This window comes from Symphalangus syndactylus, chromosome 3 (genome assembly GCF_028878055.3).
Source record: "Symphalangus syndactylus isolate Jambi chromosome 3, NHGRI_mSymSyn1-v2.1_pri, whole genome shotgun sequence".
Lineage (NCBI taxonomy): Eukaryota > Metazoa > Chordata > Mammalia > Primates > Hylobatidae > Symphalangus > Symphalangus syndactylus.
Window position 1 is genome coordinate 84,153,368 of NC_072425.2, and position 20,410 is coordinate 84,173,777.

Sequence of the window (20,410 nt, forward strand, 5' to 3'; positions counted from 1 at the left end):
TGTGACTTTAATTTGCATTTCACTAATTATTAGTGATGTTGAGCATTTTTCCTACATCTCCTGTCCATTTGTATGTCTTCTTTTGAGAAACGTATATTCAGAGCCTTTGACCAGTTTTAAATCGGATTATTTGTTTCTTTTCTATAGAATTGTTTGAATTTCTTATATAATTTGGATATTAATCTCTAACAGATCTACAGCTTGCAAACATTGTCTCCCATACTGCAGGTTGTATATTCACTGTGTTGTTTCCTTTGTTATGAAGAAGCTTTTTATTTAGATATAATCCAATTTTGTCTATTTTTGCTTTTGTTGCCTGTGCTCTTGGTGTCAAATCTAAAACAAATCATTTCCCAGATCAATGTTGTGTAGTTTTTTCCCTGTGTTTTCATCTAGTATTGCTCTTTCTGCTTTCTAATAGGATAGTAGAAGTCTAATAGAATTCTTTCCAGGTTTTGTTTCAAGGACTATGCAGCATAAAGCTAATCTGAATTTCCCAATATTAAAGTTACTAAACCATCGCTCCCTTTGTGAGCAAAAATTACTCCTTTTTTAACTTTATTTGAAAAATTGAATGGTAACACTCATTTGGGTGCAAAGAACAGTTGCGTTTTTATTGTCTAAAGTAATTCAGTTAATGGTCATTCTTTAATACTTTCATGATTTCTCTTGACTATTTTCCTTATCAGAATGCAGACACGAAAAGCACATGTATCTTTTCGAGAAAAAAAATCTTGCTTTTATGAATAAAATATAAAACTGATAGTGGAAGAAGAATGTGGATGGGTTGAGGTGCCTCAGGCCTAGACTCATCTCTCTCACTAAGTGTGTCTCCCCACAACTTACCTCCAGCTTCTGCCTTTCCTGAACATACATATTTTTATGTTTTCTGCATTCAGGTTGAATCATTTGGTTCTAATAAAATCCTCTGGAAAAGACATTATATCTTTGAAACACTCATATAAATCAGAACACCACCTAGGCAGAAGAAGTATTAGCTGACACCCAAAGTTAGAAATGGCTTTGGTAATTAAGGTAGTACTGTGTTCCTGCTGTCACTGCCTAAATTTTTTTTTAATCAACACATTTCTTAGTCCCAATGTCTTTTATGCCTGAGATTTCTAGAAAAAGAGAAAACAAGATAGCATCATTGTAGAGACTGACCTGGGAGCATGCACGTGACTTTATCTTTTTCTTTGTGATTACTATATTTAAACATGGTGTATTACTTAATATGGAGAAAAATAAAATGCAATTAAAGAAAGGGTAATAGAAACACAAACACTGTATTGAAGTTATGCCTTTCGATGCAATATGACCAGAAAATTTAGTCATATTTCTGTATTTTTACCAAATCAACATAGAGATAAACAAAGCTTTATTATCAGAAAGACATGGTATCCTTATATGTGAAACTCTGAGAACATAAACTGCTCATGATCCTTTTCCTGATCATATTGCAAGTACTCCTGTGTTTAGCTCCATTTAGGCATCCCAGGCAACTGTAAACAGTATCATAGTTACTACTACAACAAACATTAAAAATAACCGTATTAGGGATATCATTGATTATTTGGTCCAGAGAGTAAATTCTAAAGACATTTGTGTACTCACACATATTGTATCCTGGCATTTATAATTTCACATTCTTGTAAGTGATTTCAAAGGCCATCTGACCCCTGCTATTCTAGAATATAAACATGAATATTTGTTATTTTGTAATGGACACTAAAACTTTCCTTCCTAAGTTGAAAGTCTAGTCTTTCTCCTTTAAGGGAGATACTGCTGAATGAAGCCAGTCATCTTGATCTTTTTCAGGTTTACATAAAATGAAGGATGAAGAACATAAGTAGTCATGGGAATCTCAAGGGCGCTAAGTCTGTTATGAAATATGCCCTCTGCCTAGTCAGAAATGACTCAGTACTCCTCTTCTGCTCCATTGCCTGGGAATATTCAGAGCAAGGTGAATTGTTGGCAAAGTGTCATGCTATAAACCTCACAATCAATGCACTCGTCAGAGTGGACACCTTTCATTCAGTGGTAGAAAGAAGCAATAATAACATTTTAGAGGCTGCTTATTGAAATAATATTCTGGACGCAAGCATTTAAAAGGACTTGAAGTATTACCCAGTGACCTCTAGAAGAAAACTGCCTGCTTAGGGAAACTAAGGTCTGTCTCATTGTGCCTTTCCAATATACTGAGAAGTAACTTGAGATTGAGATGTACTTGAATGACTATGAGATTGTCTAGCAAATATTAATTTTTTCTAGATATTAATTCTTTCTGGAATCTTCCTAAGTGAATGGGCCACCTCAAAAAGACCTATCAGAGTATTTCAGTCATTGAAACTCATGCCCAGACAAATGACTAATAAGCTGTGCTTTTGTTGCTCTCATGGTCTGTCAAAATCTGACTTTTTTTTAAATTATTTTTATTATACTTTAAGTTAATGGGTACATGTGCCCAATGTGCAGGTTTGTTACAAATGTATACATGTGCCATGTTGGTGTGCTGCACCCATTAACTCTTCATTTACATTAGGTATATCTCCTAATGGTATCCCTCCCCCCTCATCCCCTCACCCCATGATAGGCCCTGGTGTGTGATGTTCCCCTTCCTGTGTCCATGTGTTCTCATTGTTCAATTCCCACCTATGAGTGAGAACATACGGCATTTGTTTTTTTGTCCTTGCGATAGTTTGCTGAGAATGATGGTTTCCAGCTTCATCCACGGCCCTACAAAGGACATGAACTCATCATTTTTTATGGCTGCATAGTATTCCATGGTGTATATGTGCCACATTTTCTTAATCCAGTCTATCATTGATGGACATTTGGGTTGGTTCCAAGTCTTTGCTATTGTGAATAGTGCCGCAATAAACATATGTGTGCATGTGTCTTTATAGCAGCATGATTTAAAATCCTTTGGGTATATACCCAGTAATGGGATGGTTGGGTCAAATGGTATTTCTAGTTCTAGATCCTTGAGGAATTGCCACGCTGTTTTCCACAATGGTTGAACTAGTTTACAGTCCCACTAACAGTGTCAAAGTGTTCCTGTTTCTCCACATCCTCTCCAGCACCTGTTGTTTCTTGACTTTTTAATGATGGCCATTCTAACTGGTGTGAGATTGTATCTCATTGTGGTTTTGATTTGCATTTCTCTGATGGCCAGTGATGTTGAGCATTTTTTCATGTGTCTGTTGGCTGCATAAACATCTTCCTTTGAGAAGAGTCTGTTCATATCGTTTGCCCATTTTTGATGGGGTTGTTGGTTTTTTTCTTGTAAATTTGTTTGAGTTCTTTGCAGATTCTGGATATTAGCCCTTTGTCAGAAGAGTAGATTGCAAAACTTTTCTCCCCTTCTGTAGGTTGCCTGTTCACTCTGATGATAGTTTGTTTTGCTGTGCAGAAGCTCTTTAGTTTAATTAGATCCCATTTGTCAATTTTGGCTTTTGTTGCCATTGCTTTTGGTGTTTTAGACATGAAGTTCTTGCCCATGCCTATGTCCTGAATGGTAGTGCCTAGGTTTTCTTCTATGGTTTTAGGTCTAACATTTAAGTCTTTAATCCATCTTGAATTAATTTTTGTATAAGGTGTAAGGAAAGCATCCAGTTTCAGCCTTCTCCATATGGCTAGTCAGTTTTCCCAGCACATTTATTAAATAGGGAATCCTTTCCCCATTGCTTGCTTTTGTCAGGTTTGTCAAAGATCAGATGGTTGTAGATGTGCCGTATTATTTCTGAGGGATCTGTTCTGCTCCATTGGTCTATATCTCTGTTTTGGTACCAGTACCATGCTGTTTTGGTTACTGTAGCCTTGTAGTATAGCTTGAAGTCAGGTAGTGTGATGCCTCCAGCTTTGTTCTTTTGGCTTAGGATTGACTTGGCAATGCAGGCTCTTTTTTGGTTCCATATGAACTTTAAAGCAGTTTTTTCCAATTCTGTGAAGAAAGTCATTAGTAGCTTGATGGGGATGGCATTGAATCTATAAATTACCTTGGGCAGTATGGCCATTTTCATGATATTGATTCTTCCTGTCCATGAGCATGGAATGTTCTTCCATTTGTTTGTGTCCTCTAGAGAAGCAAGAGCAAACACATTCAAAAACTAGCAGAAGGCAAGAAATAACTAAGATCAGAGCAGAACTGAAGGAAAAAGAGACACAAAAAATCCTTCAAAAAATCAATGAATCCAGGAGCTGGTTTTTTGGAAAGATCAACAAAATTGATAGACCACTAGCAAGACTAATAAAGAAGAACAGAGAGAAGAATTAAATAGACGTAATAAAAAATGATAAAGGGGTTATCACCACCGATCCCACAGAAATACAAACTACCATCAGAGAATACTATAAACAACTCTACGCAAATAAACTAGAAAATCTAGAAGAAATGGATAAATTCCTCGACACATACACCCTCCCAAGACGAAATCAGCAAGAAGTTGAATCTCTGCATAGACCAATAAAGGCTCTGAAATTGAGGCAATAATTAATAGCTTACCAACCAAAAAAAGTCCAGGACCAGATGGATTTACAGCTGAATTCTACCAGAGGTACAAGGAGGAACTGGTACCATTCCTTCTGAAACTATTCCAATCAATAGAAAAAGAGGGAATCCTCCCTAACTCATTTTATGAGGCCAGCATCATCCTGATACCAAAACCTGGCAGAGACACAACAAAACAAGAGAATTTTAGACCAATATCCCTGATGAACATCGATGCAAAAATTCTCAATAAAATACTGGCAAACCGAATCCAGCAGCATATCAAAAAGCTTATCCACCATGATCAAGTGGGCTTCATCTCTGGGATGCAAGGCTGGTTCAACATACGCAAATCAATAAATGTAATCCAGCATATAAACAGAACCAAAGACAAAAACCACATGATTATCTCAATAGATGCAGAAAAGGCCTTTGACAAAATTCAACAGCCCTTTATGCTAAAAACTCTCAATAAATTAGGTATTGATGGGACATATCTCAAAATAATAAGAGCTATCTATGACAAACCCACAGCCAATATCATACTGAATAGGCAAAAACTGGAAGCATTCCCTTTGAAAACTGACACAGGTCAGGGATGCCCTCTCTCACCACTCCTATTCAACATAGTGTTGGAAGTTCTGGCCGAGGCAATCAGGCAAGAGAAAGAAATAAAGGGTATTCAATTAGGAAAAGAGGAAGTCAAATTGTCCCTGTTTGCAGATGACATGATTGTGTATCTAGAAAACACCATCGTCTCAGCCCAAAATCTCCTTAAGCTGATAAGCAACTTCAGCAAAGTCTCAGGTTATAAAATCAATGTGCAAAAATCACAAGCATTCTTATACACCAATAACAGACAAATAGAGAGCCAAATCATGAGTGAACTCCCATTCACAATTGCTTCAAAGAGAATAAAATACCTAGGAATCCAACTTACAAGGGATGTGAAGGACCTCTTCAAGGAGAACTACAAACCACTGCTCAACGAAATCAAAGAGGACACAAACAAGATTTGAAAGTTTAAAATTTCTCTTACTGGAAAACAAACTTGTATCCCCTCTAAAGAATCTATTAGCAAGTTGGAGCCTTCAGGTGATAATGCTTTACTATTAAAAAATACAGGCTGGGAGCGATGGCTCATGCCTCTAATCCCAGCACTTTGGGAGGCCGAGGCGGGTGGATCACTTTAGGTCAGGAGGTCGAGACCAGCCTGACCAACACGGTGAAACCCCGTCTCTACTAAAAATACAAAAATTAGCCAGGTGTTGTGGTGCACGCCTGTAATCTCAGCTACTCCAGAGGCTGAGGGAGGAGAATCGCTTGAACCTGAGAGGCAGAAGTTGCAGTGAGCTGAGACTGGGCCATTGCACTACAGCCTGGGCAACAAGAGGGAAATTCTATCTCAAAAAAAAAAATAAATAAATAAATAAATAAATAAATATTATGTTACCAGTGCAAGTTAACTCTAACTGGTTTTTGATAACTCCTTTTTTGCAAGGTACAGGGCAGATTATAATCGTCCTGTTATCTTTTATTACTACATGGGTTTTAATGGAATTTCTGTTTACTGATTTCTCTTCCTAAATAATTATCCTTGAAGGGATGCATAGTGCTGCTTGTGCTAAATAATTGATAGCATGTAGAGTTACTGGGAAAGCTGTGACAAGCTAGAGCATGTCGCAGAAAGAGGCTTAGTAGCACAGCGATAAATATAATAAGAGGCCAGTGCTGTCAGGAGAGGAGAATCATATGATTAATTGCTCTATTATTTTTTCTTGGTCTTCAGAAAACCAAGAGGATATTAAAAAGGAAATAGAAAATAAAGCACTTTGTTAAGTTTGCTTCTTCTTATTCATTCATTGGGATAGAGGGTGAAAGAAAATGCTTTAGTTTCTGTTATATCTTTATGGAAAGCTGATGCAATAATAGATTCTGTTCAAATTGTATGGAAAAATATTCTTCCATAATGATAGGTTAATTATTTTAATTTTACAGGAGTATTCAGAAAGAATGTCTATTTCCAATGAATTAGCTATTATTTTGAATGTGGATTATTGAAGGAAACTGGAAATGCCAAAACTGTTACTACAGTAAACATGAACTGCATCAGAAACAGTCCCGGCGCCCAAAGAAAATGGGGATTTGTATTTAAAATTTAGGTTGTGTTTGTTCTTAATTATTGAGAAATATTATATCAAAAATTTCCTTAGGAATGTGTGGTTATAAATTTATACTGTAACCTTTTACACACACACACATATAGACATATAGACATGTCTCAATGGCTTCAATAGAAATAAAAATCGGTTTCACATTGTATTAAAGCACATAACTTCAAAATTATCATGAATTTTGCAAACTTATCTTTATGTAATTATACAATAATTTGTTAAAATTATCGGTCTTGCAAATAAAAATATAATTTTTTAAAATTCTACTGTAATTTTCTCAAAATGTAAATCCTAAATTTTAATTTGATATTATCAAGTTTCCAAAACTCACCAGAGTGCTAGGCTGGATATATATGTGTATCATGGAGCCCAGACAGATGGATATATATTGAAGCCATATGTAAGAGAATATATTTTAGAACCTTTTATTGCCAAAAAGTAAACTTGGTACCTTGGTTCTGATAGGATGAGTAGGGCAGGAGTGGAGGTTAATACACATCTTCTGTAGTCAACTTTGGTATTTTGGTTTCTCTCTATCTACTATCTTCTAATGTGTGCAAATTTTTTACCACGTAAACTACCCCTAATTACATAAATGCTTACAGGCTGATATTTTTGTGCGTTTTTTGTTTGTTTGTTTGTTTGTTTGTTTTTTGTTTTGAGATGGAGTCTTGCACTGTCACCCGGGCTGGAGTGGAGTGGCACGATCTTGGCTTACTGCAACCTCCACCTCCCAGGTTCAAATGATTCTCCTGCCTCAGTCTCTTGAGTAGCTGGGATTACAGGCGCCTGCCACCATGCCCAGCTACTTTTTTGTATTTTTAGTAGCGACAGGGTTTCACCATGTTGGCAAGGCTGGTTTCAAACTCCTGACCTTGTGATTCACCCAACTCGACTTCCCAAAGTGCTAGGGGCGTGAGCCACCATGCCTGGCCTACAGGCTGATCCTTTGAGCAGAATATATTACAACAGAAGTCTCCACAGTTTATCTGTTTAGCACAGTGTATGCCATAAACATGGATCATTCTCTCCTATTCATCAAAATAGTGTATGTGCTGATAAGATATTGTTTCTTTCATCCAGCTCCTGCCATTTCTATGAATTTTAATCTATAGATACAAAATAAACCTTGTAAAATTGTTACCATATCCGTATAAATTTAAACAATAGCTCTAGTTTTGAAACAATAGCATAGTGTATGATTTATTTTCTTCTTTAGCTTTAAAAATATGATGACATATCCCATACACTAGGATTTGTTAAAAATATATGTAAATACATTGTTCATATTCCTATTTGAACATTTGAATAAATACCAAATATCAGAATTATCTCTACTGAAGGAAGAATGTAGTTCTTATTTAAAACAAATAATTAAGTTCATCCAATTTTACTTAGCTTTTCAGTATCAGTTCCAAAATCTCATACTGGATTATTTTCAAAACTTAAACATTTTAATTTACAAAGAGTATTTTGCTAAGTAACATAGGCATTTTAATTAAATTACTAATTTAGGACTTAACAGCCAAGGTCATGATAGGTGCTATGGAGAACAGGAAGCTACAGTTTATTATCCACAAAGCAGCCAGATACTACTTTTAAACATAAATCAGTTTATTTCCTTTCTCTACTTAGCTTTCCTTGGCAATTTGTACAAAGTTCAGAACCTACAGCAGGGTCAATCAGACAATAAATAAGCCAACAAATCTGGACTCTTACTAATTCTCCAACCTCATGAAATGCTACTTTCCCCTTAGCTCTCTGGGACCTAGCCCATTTGCCTTCTTTCTATTCTCCCACCTTGGACATTTACATTAGCTTTGCCTTTACTGGGAATTATCTACCTACATCACTTTGCAAGGTGATCTCTATTTGTCAGAAGCCTCAGTTTAAACATCCCTTCCTTAGTGAGGCCTTCTCTTACACATAAGTTGCAAATCATTGACTATTGTATCACTCTTTTACAGACTTTTATAGTATATATCAGTGTCTGAAAATGTCTATTTTGCTTAATTATTTAATTAATTAATTTGCTTCTTCCCAGCATTTACCTATTGTGATAGGCAGAAAAATGGCCTTCCAAAGATGTCAACATTCTCAAATCTGAAACCTGAAATACGTTACCTAACATGAAAAAAGGGATGTGGTTCTAGATGTGGTTAAATTTAAGGACCTTGAGATGGAGCGATTATCCTAGATTGGACAGGTATGCTTAATCTAATCACAGGAACCCTTACAAGTAGAGAAACTTTTCTGACTGTAGTCATTCAGATAGACATGTGATTATGGAAGAAAATCACAGATGGGTGCAACATTGCTGGTTTTGAAAATGGAAGAAAGGAATCACAAGTCAAGGAATGTGGATGATCTCTAGAGCGTAGAAAATGCAAAAAAGCTGATTCTCCCCTAGAGCTTTCAGAAGGACATGCAGGCCTGCCAACACCTGGATTTAAGCCCAATTAGTCTCATATTGGACTTCTGACTTAAGAATTACAGATATTATTTTTGTACTGGTTAAGCCATCAATATTATGGAACTTTGTTATAGCAGTGATAGAAGACTAATACAACCATGAAAACCTCAAGATCAGAAACCCCATTCATCTGTTTAATTCTCTATGACCAGAGCCTAGAAATGGGCATGGTGTACAGATGGTACTCAATAAATCACTGTTAATACACAAACTCATGTTGAAATTAACCAGAAATAAATATATCCTTGAAGATATGTATTGAATAAGACACATGTTCTTTTTAAATACAATTAAATAATATTTTATCAGCTAATATATATTCTCCAAATTTCTCTAGACATTATAGATTATAACATAATTATAAGTAAAAGAGTACATTATTGCTAAAAATATCCCCTATGTGCTTAATGAAATAAATGACTGATAAAGCCTCCCCTGATATGTGTGCAAAAGTCAAGAGAACAGTAGAATGAACACCGTGTACTCATCTCCCAGCCATACAATTTATCAGCTCATTATCAGTCTTGCTTTATCTCATCCCATCCATTTCCTTTTCTTTATAATATTTTGAAGCAAATTCAAGACCTCATGTAATTTCAACAGCAAATATCTCAATATGTATCTTTAAAAGGTAAGGACAGAATATATCCTAATTAACAATTTCCAAAGTTACAAGAAGTCATTTTTGCCCTCTTGATTCTGTTATACCATCTATATGATTTGATTTGGTCAATGAGGCATTAGTCGATGGGATACAGAGAGGTTTGAATAAGTTAGTGTGTGTTTCCTCTACTTACCCTTTCTCTGTGCCATTACTGTGAGAACATTCCCAGTATAGCCCACTAGAGGATGAGAAACATGTGGAATGAGCCAAGTCACCCCAGTCATCAAAGCTAAAGGCATCCTAGCTCAGCTTCCTGACAGTGACTCTAGGCTTGTGAGTGGTGAGCCTAGATGAAATCACTCCCCTACAAACTCCAGCTAAACAAATGCTCGTTGGTCTATGTCACTGAGTTTTGAGGGTTATTAGCATTAAAATGGCAATAGATAAGTCATACATGGGTTCTATGTTATAAATTAGTGATCGGTTTAGCAGAGATCTTTAATCTCATTTCTCCCCCCCTGGGATAAGGATTTAGGTTTGAGGACACCAAAATCTTATGAAAGTTGGAGAGCTCTATTTGAGAAAAAGAATGATACAGAACAAATACACAATGGGGCATGAAAGTGAACATATTTTCAGAATGAAAAAAATATATATAGTAGCCTTGGTAACCTAGGTACCTGTGTTGTGAGGTTTGTTTAGCCAAATAATTGCAATCTGGCTTCCGATCTCTACCCAAAACATTCAATAAACTCCAGCACTCACAGAGGCCCAAGAGCTTAAAGAAGCACCAGTTCCATTAGTTTTACAATAAATCCGACTCTTTTCTTACTTAACAGTATAATTTATGTAACGAGAATGTCAAATGAAGTACTATTAAAATAAGATAACAATTTTAACCATTTTTTTTCTAGTGCCTCACACAGGGTGCCTTTGGAATAAGAAGTAAGTAGCCAAAATTGCTGGGCATATGGAGAACTGTCATGTTCATGCTGGAAGCTATGTTGCTCATATTTCAGAAGTGCTGCAGAGTACTAAGCACAGTGTAGAGACACACTTGTCATGGCATTATTCCTTTTTTTCATATCTTTCCAGACTTCTGATAGTTTCATAGATTTCGCTTGCTTAAGGAAGAACTCCATTCAAGTATCAAACTAAGTAGTCATACTGCTTAAGACCTACCAGGGTCATGAGAGGTATCTCCTGATTGGACCTTGACAGTGTGCTAATTATTTGTGACATTTTTGTAATAAGGGAATTGTGCTTATAAAAATAAATAAATCCAAGATATTCTTCTTACAGATTGTCTTATTAATCTCAATTGTATGTATCACCTGGGGTAGGATGAATTTATTCATATCACATAAACCACTTCATTCCTAAATATGCTGAAATTATTGGCTGAATTTTCATTAGAAAATGGGAGTACAAAGCTGGGTCTTTGTTGATTAGAATATCAGTAATTTGAAGGCTAATTACACTAAGCTTTTAATCTCCACACCTTGGATTTAAAAGCACCTAAGATTTTTTTTTGTAGTTTCAGTTTTTTTTTAATTATTATACTATAAGTTCGGGGATACATGTGCAGAATGTGCAGGTTTGGTACATAGATATACACGTCCCATGGTGGTTTGCTGCACCCATTATCCCGTCAATTGCATTAAGTAGTTCTCCTAATGCTATCCCTCCCCTAGCCCCCCATCCCCCAACAGGCCCCGGTGTGTGATGTTCCCTCACCCTGCGTCCATGTGTTCTCGTTGTTCAACTCCCACTTATGAGTGAGAACATGCGGTGTTTGGTTTTCTGTTCCTGTGTTAGTTTCCTGAGAATAATAGTTTCCAGCTTCATCCATGTCCTTGGTAACCTAGGTACCTGTGTTGTGAGGTTTGTTTAGCCAAATAATTGCAATCTGGCTTCCGATCTCTACCCAAAACATTCAATAAACTCCAGCACTCACAGAGGCCCAAGACCTTAAAGAAGCACCAGTTCCATTAGTTTTACAATAAATCTGACTCTTTTCTTACTTAATGGTATAATTTATGTAACAAGAATGAACTCATCCTTTTGTATGGCTGCATAGCATTCCATGGTGGATATTTGCCGCACTTTCTTTATCCAGTCTATCACTGATGGGCATTTGGGTTGGTTCCAAGTCTTTTCTTTCAACCTTTTGCTGTGGATAGCAAAATGCGATTTAAAAATTTGGTTATGTAAAAATAAATTTTGAATAATGTTTCTATGGAATCCTTTTGTTTTAGCCTTTATTTTTTCTTGTATATAGAAAAACAGATATATCCTATTAAAATAAATGTGTTCCAGATATATGAAACAAAGAATGTGAAAGTGCCCAATATTTCAACCCTTGCTCCGTCCTGTTCATGACTAGAACTGTGCTAAATTTATTGGTGTCTTGAAAATTTTAATGATCCTTCCGTTTCCTTGGCACATATGTATTTAGTAAGATGGGCAATAGAAATCCTTATAAAATTATCTTGTAAATTTTTAAAAGTGAATTAAAATGAAGTACCTAATTTAAATCTCAGGAGATTTCTGTTTATTACAAAGGTCATTTAGATATTTATTATTGTTTTTTCTGGTAAAACAGATTGACCATTAATTATGTTAACTATTAAAAGAGTCATTATGTTCTCTTTGTTACAGCTATGTTGTGTGTTTACAATTCTGACTATGTCTTCTCTTACCTTTTAACTTATGTTTACATAGGTTCACTTTCATTACTATCCCAGAAGTGTAAAAAGCAACTATGAACTAATTTGTAGTGGTTAACAACAACCCCACTTTCGGTGAATTTGACTTAAAAAGCTCAATTTCTTATTCACACTACATGTGAAACATCAGTTTCACGAGCTTTGTGTGCTGTGGCCACTCTGAAATTAGGCTGACATGGGAACGACCAGGTTATCCTACAACCCAATCAGCGTGGGCCTCAAGGTTGGCTATGGCAGGAAAGGGGACTAAGAATTACATGATAGGTACATGGCACATGCAACCATGAGAATCAAGTAGTGCAACTACCTGATTAAAATAAAAATATATATACATATACATATATATACATATACATATATACATATATATGTGTGTATATATATATATATATGACCTAGAGATTATACACAGATAGCTTTTTTTTCAAACTTGGAAGATATATGAGACTCATATTCACATCATTGTTCTAAAGTAAAATGACATATTCAAATGACATTAATTATTGCTTTCCTGTCCAATAAATAATGTTGTTGGACTGTTATACAAGATATACATTTTTAAATGTATGCACGATTACGTTATGTAGAAAAATGATCAATTTGCTATAAAAAGGAGGACCATGGTACTAGGTTAAGTCTATAATTGAACAATATTAATAATTATTCCATAGGTAATATAATTAAAGATATTGTACCTATAAATGTTAAGCATTTAACTCAATCAGACCTTCTTTATAATAAAGTTTATTTCTAGCAGAATTTATCTAGTTTACATCTCAAAGTTGATTTCCACTTGATCTCTTCTGTATATCAACGTGGATGGAATTGATATTGGGGTACTGGACCAAAGACAGACAATTTCTACCCAATGCTACACAAATTTATCTAGATTGGAAAAAAGAGATAATGACAATCATCCACTTACATTATATATTTGTTATTTTTCTGAAGTTTATTATATTTGTCAACTAATTTTTATAAGATATGGGCTTTGATAATCTGATCAGTCTTCGTCTGATAGTATAAATGGTTTAGGTTCTCCCTATAGGAAGATAGAGACAACAATAGAACTGTGGGCTCCAAGAATAAGGAGGAGGATTTGGTCACTGAAAAACTCAAGTATCATTAATCTGTGTTCCATTTTGGTAATATGTAAATCGGCTCATTTTTTGGTATCAAATTAAAATCAACACCGTGAAAGAGATGAGGTTATTAACCCTTGTTCTCTGGCCTTTTCATATTAAGATAATTGTACTTTTCTGCAGAGCTAAATTCTCCCAGTAATTTCATTTTGAAAAATAAAACTAGACAGCAGATCCTGGCACTGTCATCCAAATTGTAGTTCTCTAAGTGTACTACTCAACAGCTGCTATGTTCCACCCCTTAAGTGGTTATGTTCCAATTTTTCCAAAATATTCTTTTGTAAAAACAATGCATCTCATTTACACAGAGCTTTCCATTTCATAATGTCAATATTATTTTTATTCAACCCACATAAACAATGTCAGTATGAGACTGAGGATAATTTTACAGACAATGAAACAAAGACATGCAGGAAAGAGAAAGGAAAGGGCACATGGTGAACTATAGCTCTACCTCTTTTTAAAATGATTTAAGCACTTTACTAGGATGTTTTCACTTGCCCACAGTGTTTCTCTTCATGATCAAATCTCTACACAGAATAAAAAGAGTCAGTTTCATTACAGGGCAGGGAAAATTGGAAATGTAAGATATATAGAAAATGGGAACACATATGTTCAAGAAATATCCAAGAATATAACCAGTCTTCCAATATGTCTCAGTATCCATGAGTAAATTGGCAATTCTAAAATAAATAAATGATATGCATTTAAACTAAATGCTACAAAGTGAATAAAATCCACCTGATAGCGACAAGAAAGCCATGCAATTATGCAAGTTAGGTACAATGATGGATAAAGGCCAAGGTTGCTATCACAGTAGAGTACATGCCTAAATATGATATTCTCTCATCCTCTATCCCTTTCAGATCGTTCAGTGTACCATGATATTTGTACCTCAGTACTGATAACACCAAATGTTATTAATACTCATATCCACGTTGTCAAAGGGAAAAATAAATCCGATAGTTTGGGTCATCTCTTTCTCCCTAATAAAATAAATACAAATTTGCTCTTTTTCTTTTTAAGTTTTATAACTCTAATAGTTTTCCTTTGCCTAATTTCATTGGCTAACACTTTGAAAACACGTAAAGTAGTAGCAGTAACATAAGTCACCCTTTTCTTGGAATTAGATGTAGACATCTAATAATTTCTATAAAGTATAATGTAGAGTTTTGAATTAGCTGGCTTATATTTTATCACATAAAAAAAAATCCATGTTTCTATATCTGTTTCTATTTTATTGAGTACATGAAGGAATGGATTTTAAATTATGTCAAATTCCCTTTCAGCTTCTAGTAAGATGATCATGAGATTTTTCTATTATATCAATTAACATAAGATCTGTCAACAGACTTACTGATGTTGAATAATGTTTTATACTTTTATACATAATGTAAAACATAATGTCTTATAGCCTTAATATCCTCTTGGATTCTTTCTAATTAAATGATAGTTCAAATGTTTACCTTGTTCTTTAGAAGTGAGGTTAATCAACAGTTTTCTTTTTAGTATTTAACCTTTTCAGCTTTTAGTGTCATAGTTATATCCACTACATAAAGTTTTTGGAAGTTTTATTTATTTTTCAATGCCATCTAATAGTTTAAGTAGCATTTGAATAATAAAATCTTTTAATCTACTTGTGAATATGCATGTGAAGTTCTCTGGGCCTGGTGCTTTTGGGCAGAAGAGAGCTTTTTGTCACATTTTTCTATTTCTATTTCTATTTTCTATTTTCTATTTCTTCTATGAAAATTATTCTGTTTAAACTCTGTCTGCAATGAGCTTGGGGATATTTTATTTATCTAGAAAATTATGCACTTACTCTAGATTTTAAAATATATTTGCATGCAATTGTGCACAAAATCTCTTGTGATTTTTGTAATATCCTTGCTTTTGATGGCCATTTCCTCCTTGTTAAGTCTTTTTATTTAATTTTAGAGATACATTGTTCTCATTTGCTGCCCATGCTTGAGTGCAGTAGCTAATCACAGGCACAGTCATAGTCTACTAGAGCCTTAGACTCATGGACTCCAGTGACCGTCTCACCTGAGCCTCCCAAGAACTTAGGTTTAGCTAGGAAGAACTTAGATTCTATGTACCTGTTATCTCCTCTTTGTTTATATAACTGGTTAATTATTTTATTATTTTAAAATAGTTCAGCTCATCTGTTTATTAGTTCTATTTTTTCCTCAACAACTCACTGAATTCTGTTTTTATAATAGTTTCTTCTCTCCACTTTTTTGATTCTAATTTCTCTAGAATCTTGATCTCTTTGTGCTTGAAATTATTTTTGAATTCTTAATGCATAAGTGTTTTATTTGGTAACAGATTCTAATTTTATTGCATTGTGTTCAGAGAATTTTTGTACCATTTCTGTATTTTGGAATTTGTGGAGATTTTCTTTGTAGCTTAATGTATCGCCGGTGTTTGTGAATGTTCCATGTGCTTCTATAAGATCTACCTTATTGATAATGTGTCACTGTATCTTTCATCCCTAATACTGATTCTGTCTCGCTTTGCAAGCTATGTCCTAAATTATCTTATAATTGTTGAGATTCTTTCTGATTCTTCTTATGTCTTATTAGCTTTTTAATGGAAATATTGCTGTATTTTTAGTAAATAGATATCCACAATTTTTCTTTGTCTTTAGCATTGTAAGGTCTTCTTTATATAAAATAATAGCTTGATTTATATAACACTGATAAGATAATGGCCACAATAGTTTTCTATGTGCCTTTTATTTTTAACCTTTCTGAACCTCTCTTTTTTTAGGTGTTCATAAATAAAGGCTTTTCTTATGGGGCAGAAGTGTGGGGTTTTTTTGCTATAGAGTCTTTCACTATGTGTTTACTCTTTATTTTTTTCATTTAGGAAAGCTTGTATCTTTTTTTCTAAAATTTACTTTTATATCTATGACAGCATATTTATATGTGTAAACTGTACTAAAAAAACAAAAATATTGAGTTCGGTACATACTAGTTAACTTAATTTACATATTTATTTAATGATACAGAAGAGGCGGATTCTACTTTAGAATGCCTACTTTTAAAATAGGATCTAACATCAATATTATTTTTTCTGTTTTAATCCATATCTGCCTGTCCCTAGTAAAAAGGTATAATATACTGAAAAGCTGAGGGGCCTATGCTATGTTCTGTATTTTACAAATTGAAACTCTAAGCATGTTTTGAATTTAAGATTAGTTATTTAAGTGTATTACGCATTTGAAAACTAGTGCTCTAGGAAGAAACACTATAAAGTGTAATTAATAACTATGTAATAGGTAACATGTAATAAATAAATAATAAAGTTACATATATTGTGTATACGTATATAATTTATAAACCCTTTGCATGTTTTAAAAATTAAGTAATAAAGCAAAAATAAGCAATGAGTGAATAAGTTTGTTAAATTACAAACTCTGTATGAATACCAGAAAACAGAATAGGAAAAATATATTTAAAACATTATAAAAAAGAAAAAATCTTAAATATTTTATCTTGTTATTTGTTCCACATATCTGAAATTATGTAATTTTACTCTTCAGAAAGTAAGAAAAGGTCAGCTAAATTAATGCCATATGTCAAAGTAGAAACACCTGTGAGTTCCCAGGTATATGCATGCACATACATGTTTACATAACTACGCACTTGACATGCCATTTTTCTGTGCCTAAATTCTACAGAATGTTTCAACTAAATCACAATTATTGGTGATATATTTATTCTTGCTGTCCCCTAAAGCAATGAGAGAATGAGAATCCAAAGTTGTCTTCAAGCTACATTTGTATAATCATGCTGATAATAGCTTCTTGCCTTCTCCCAGACACTTAGATACTGCGTGACCTAATCTGGACAACCCCAGAGGTTAGTAACAAAAATCACATGCATTCCGGCTATACAAAATATAAATAGCGTCTTATTATTTTTCCTATTTTAATTTCTATTGTGCTAAACTCAAAAAACAAAACGTTCTACTTCTTTAAACCTATTATCTATAGCAAGGCATCAATTTTAAGAAATAAGATGAAGGTTATAAATGATCCCATATTCACTTCATAAATTTTGCCTACAATGTGAATATAAGTCATCTGCAAACATATGTAGATTAGTTTTATTTAAATACGTAGGAAAACAAAGTAATTCAGCACTGTCTATGGCTTGAAAACGTACTCCAGTTCCATAACCTTGAATGTCCTCTGCTGACCTTCTTACTGCCTTACTCATCTTTTGTTCTCCAGGCTTTTAGACACTACTTCTTGAAACCGAAATAGCATTTTGAATACATACCACAGAAATGCTTCATCTTGACCACTTTGAACTGGGTCAATTTGCATTAATAACTTGGAGGGGAAAGATTCTAAAACCTATTAATCTCTAAAGGTCCCAAATGCCCTCTTGCCTTTATTCTTGCTTTCTTATTTTATATGTAAGTCACATATCTGACAAGTAGATGCCAAAAAGGTTGGCTTGACTGTGCTATCCATGGCACTCTTTCCTTTCAAGAGAAAAATGAAATTCATCAAAAAGAGAATTTTATGCTACATTATGAGCATTCCCCAAAAGGAATTCAAAACAAGCATTCCCCAAAAGGAATTCTACAAATTTCTACAAAATTCCACAATTCTACAAATTTCTACAAAACAGGCATTCCCCAAAAGGAAGATAAGGACACCAGATAAAATGAATTGATCTGAAAGGACAAAGGACTGTCTCTACTTCCATTGTATCGATTTGTCATTTCTGTAGATTTCTTTTTAACAAAAAGACAGAAATTTTGGAGTAATGAATAGCTCTAGTTAGCCATATCTGATGGCTAAGGATTAAACTTTCAGAAAGAGATCATATAATTAAAATTTGAATAGAAATATTCTAATGTACATTACAAAAATGCATGCTCTTTTAGAAAGATAAGCCTGAAGATAATATTATTTAATTTACCAAATGTTTAAACAAATACTTTTGATCATCAATATGTGTCAGCACTGTTCTAGGAAATTAATTTAGAGTATGAATAAAAATAAATCCTTACCCTTACTGAGCTTACATATTAGTAGGGCATAATATAGGATAGGAACTGAGAGCTCTCATCAAATATCACCTCGTCAGAGAAAGCTACCTCATTAAGTAGCATCACCCTCAAGCATCTTATCTTTCCTTAATTTTCTTCATGAAAATTATAATTTTCTGACATATATAATGTTTATATGCTTGCTTTTATCTCTGTCTCTTTCCCTTTATTTCTTTTTTTCTGATTAGATTTCCCAGATAACAGCCATTTGCAGATCACTGCAGGCGAGCTATGCAGTTAAAAATAAGGTTCACCCTGACCCTAGAATCTCTGACTTATTCTGACTTTATGAGTTGAGGAAATGACACATAATACTCATCCCTCCAACCAACCACCTACCTTCCTTTGGCAGTTAGCTTTGCAAAAGTTGTACATTCCCAGAAGAGTGAAATATATCAAGCTGTTTTGTGGGACCTACAAAGCAGAAATGGCTCAATGGACTGATCTAAATACCAGAGAAAAGTCTCTCCAGTGCAAGACAGTCACAGCAGGTGCTTCTGCCCATGGCAGCTAACCAGTGGCAATTTAGAAGTGGGGAAGGCAAATTACTTGCTAGTCATGAGAGCTGTGTGACTTTGAGTCAGAGAAAAGGGAAATATAGATCAAGTAATCAGAGAGGTGTCTTTCTAGAGTTTGATGATTGGTAAATCTTCAGAAGGTTGAGATCCGTGACCTTCCACACAGAAGGCTTTCAGTTATATCGAAACTCTGGACCATCTTTCTTGCCTCTTGTGTAGTTGATTACAGAATCCTAGCTTCCTCTCTTTTTCTATAAAAGGTCCACGGCCTTCTGTCAACTATCTGTCACTCAGGGACAGCTCTTTGGCTGCCTGCCGTTTCTCACACTGAATGCATCCATCTTCCTAAACAATTTCACTTTTGTGTATCAGAGGCACTGCTGAGAGCTGAGAGAAATGGTTTATCAAGAATCTGGGAAAGACATATGACAGGAAGTAAAACATACTGAGCAAGAGGCAGAAACGGAGAAGGAAGAGCTAAAAACAGTAAAAGGAGAGCTCTAACAACAACAACAAAATTATGATACCTGTTCCACTCTTCATTTCATTCTCTGTAGTGCTAACCACATTGTAATATTTCTGAAATGCAGTATAGGGAGAGAGGAGGAAAAATCAACAGTTTAGAGGTACAAGGCAAAGGCAACTAACCGCTTTCTGAAATCAAGTTCTGGCATTTTGTTCCAGCAGTTTTTCCCTATTCATGAGGTTCCAATTCGCATTTAGTGCTGGGGATTTAGTGCTGATTGCAAATTAAAGATCTTCATTTATTCTCTCCTGTTATTTTATTTTATAGTTATCATTCTATTTTACATTCTATAATTCTATTCCCTAAATTCTAGTTGACATTCTATAATACAAGAATGTAAACATCACAGCTTCCAAAATAATTCATAATTTATGGATATTAATGTAGACTTAGCTGTCTTTGAGTGAGCTTTCATTATATTGAAAGTATTGTAAAGGCCAATATATTTTAATTTAGCAGCTGTTTATATAATGTCTGTTTATAAAATATAGCATCTGTTTGACTTATCCTTTAATATTAATATTCAAAAAAGCAAAAACAAAAACAGCCTTTTTCCCTGAAATGAAACTACCAAAATGGAACAGTTGTATTTACTATACAGATTTTAAAAATAATGTATGGGTTATATTTAATAAAATATACGTATTAGCTGTATATTATGTGGGAGAGAACTATTATGACACTG

At 34.3% G+C, this 20,410-nt stretch overlaps 1 long non-coding RNA gene across 1 annotated transcript; it reads right to left on the reverse strand.

Moving 5' to 3' along the window:
- Positions 1-531: 531 nt before the first annotated feature.
- On the reverse strand, positions 532-10,065 carry LOC129478351 (uncharacterized). The gene is made up of 2 exons (XR_008656407.1): positions 9,934-10,065; positions 532-1,121 (listed from the first exon to the last, which is right to left on the reverse strand). It is a non-coding gene; the product is annotated as an uncharacterized lncRNA (long non-coding RNA).
- Between the last annotated feature and the right edge of the window lie 10,345 nt (positions 10,066-20,410).